Source organism: Nannospalax galili, unplaced genomic scaffold (assembly GCF_000622305.1).
Source record: "Nannospalax galili isolate Female #2095 unplaced genomic scaffold, S.galili_v1.0 scaffold793, whole genome shotgun sequence".
Taxonomy (NCBI): domain Eukaryota; kingdom Metazoa; phylum Chordata; class Mammalia; order Rodentia; family Spalacidae; genus Nannospalax; species Nannospalax galili.
The window spans coordinates 354563-357207 of NW_008331997.1; positions in this window are offsets into that span (position 1 = coordinate 354563).

Sequence of the window (2645 nt, forward strand, 5' to 3'; positions counted from 1 at the left end):
TCCAAAGCCCCCAGAATAATGGATTTAAACTAAAATCCCCCAGGCCTGAGAAAAACTGTACAAGGAAGTAAAAATGAAAAATAATTCTAAATGCTAAGAACAAGCTGAGCTGACCTTTTTCATGCTCCTCTGCCCAAGTTGGAAATCATCCCAGAAATTCCCCCTACCTCTGCTTGGCACATAGCCACCGCTTTTCTGCTTGGCACATAGCCGCCGCTTGTCTTTAAAAGAAACCTGTGAACTGAGCTCTGGGCTTCTTTTGCAAAATGCCAATAAATCCTTATGCTTGTTGCATCTTCTGATTTGAGGACTGAGTTATTGGGGTGCAACCTCCCGTGAACGTTGGGTACCCCAGTCTGGGGGTCCAACACTGCATGTATGTGAGTGTACCCGTGTCGTGTAGTGGCACGGAAGTCAGAAGAGGGCTTTGGATTCCCCTGGAACTGGAGTTAAGGATGGTTCGTAGCCACCATGTGGGTGCTGAGAATTGAACCCAGGTCCTCTGCAAGAACAGTCAGTGCTCTTAACCACTGAGTTATCTCTTTAGCCCCTACAATGAAGATGTTGACTATCTGAAGAAAGAGATTGAAGAAGACACCAGCAGATGAAAGATCTCCTACACTCATGGACTAGTAGAATTAATATTGTGAAAATGATCAGTCTACCAAAAGCAATTTACAGATTCAATGAATTCCAATAAAATACATTTTCTTTATTTTCAATAAAATACATTTTTCACAGAAATAGAAAAAAAAATTCCAAAGTTCATATGGAAGCACAAAAGTCTCTAGATAGCCAAGCATGGTGGTGCACGCCTTTAATCCCAGCACTTGGAAAGCAGAGGCAGGAAACTCTCTGTGAATTCAAGGCCAGCCTGGTCTACATAGTGAGTTCCAGGCCAGCCCCACTACTGCCTCAAAAAAGAAAGAATAGGAAAAGGAAAAGGAAAAAGACTCTAGATAGACACAGCAATCCTTAGTAAAAAGAACAATGCTTAAGGGATTATCATAACAGATTTTGTTATATTCTAGAGCTATAATAAAAAAAAAAACAGCATGATACTGGCACAGAAACAGACATGTAGATCAGTAGAACAGAATGGCACATAATTACAACCACCTGATATTTGACATAGATGCCCCAAAACACAGTGGAAGAAAAATAGTAGTTTCAACAAATGGTGCTGGGAAAACTGGATGTCCACATGTAGAAGAATGAGTTTAGATCCCTATTTATTACCCTGCACAAAAATCAACTCCAACGGGATCAAAGACCTCAATGTAAAACCTGAAACTCTGAACTGTTGAGGGATGCACAGGGAGTATGTTCAAGATATAGGATCAGGAAAGGACTGTCTGAATAGGACTCCATTTGCCCAGGAATTAATGCAACTGAAATGTCCAAATGTTCAAATTGACTCCATTTTATGGTAACTGATTTTTGCTTCACTCTGTGTTTCTGTCCAGTAGCCGCCCATCCCTCAATCCTCCTACCCAGCCACACCCAGCCAAGTAGAACATCCCTATGAAGGCTGCATCTGCAGTTTCAGGGAATACATTGTTTCTACAATACTGGGAGACTTATATTCAGTGAAGCAGAATGTTCTCTCCCAGTTACTCCTGCAGCTCCAGGGAGCCCATAGTTTCTGCAATTCTGAGAAACTTGTTTTTCCTAACTGAAACTTAGAAACTTTTTGTTAATCGAAAACTTCTTTGTTAATTGACCTGCCCCTGGTATGGTGTAACAATGGTTACTGACTTTGCTCCTGGCATACTGTAATTGTGGTTTTAACCTTTACAAACCCCATTCTGCTTTTCCTCTAAATGCAGAGTTCTTTTGTGCCACAGATTGAGTATAACAATTGACAAATGGGACCTCATGAAACTAAAAAGCTTCTGCAAAGCAAAGCAAACAATAGGATGAAGAAGAAACCCATAGAGTGAGAAAGAATCTTTGCCAGCTGTGCATCCAATTATTCAGGGGTTGTTTTTGTTTTTGTTTTTGTTTTGAGACTGGGTTTCCCTGTAGCCCCAGCTTTCTTGGAACTGTGTAGATCAAGCTGGGCTGGATCTCACAGAGATCAGCCTGCTTCTGTCTCCAGAGTGCTGGGATTAAAGGCGTTGCTATGCCTGGGTTGTTTTTCTTTTTAACAGATTCCTCCCAAATTGAAACCTGGGAAACCAAACCTCTAGAGGCACCACCTGGTGGACTTGGGAAGAAATAAGAGTCCCTTGTGTCCCCCTCAGTTCTTGGTCTCTAGATGGCCTGCTACCTGGTAGGTGCTAGCCAGAGGCTTCCACACTGTGACAGAAAACCACCAGGGTAGTGGTGAGAAAGCGACTCTCACCATTACCAGGAAGAACAATTTATGATTTGAGTTCTTAGATTTCCAATTTGGTTTCACACTGTACATCTTCAAAGGGTTTTTTTGTTTCCCATCAGCTGGATGGGGTCTGTTTTTCAGCTTTGATATAAAGTATGAGTAGGCACAGAACTCTTCAAGCATCAGCAGCTTGGGCAGTTTTTGTATTGTGTTTCTGTTCATAATGACTAGTCTTAAATTTATTTAAAAATTTTTATTTTATATATATGAATGTTTTGCCTGCTGAACTGGCTCAGCAAACTTACCTAAGTTACTCCATTTT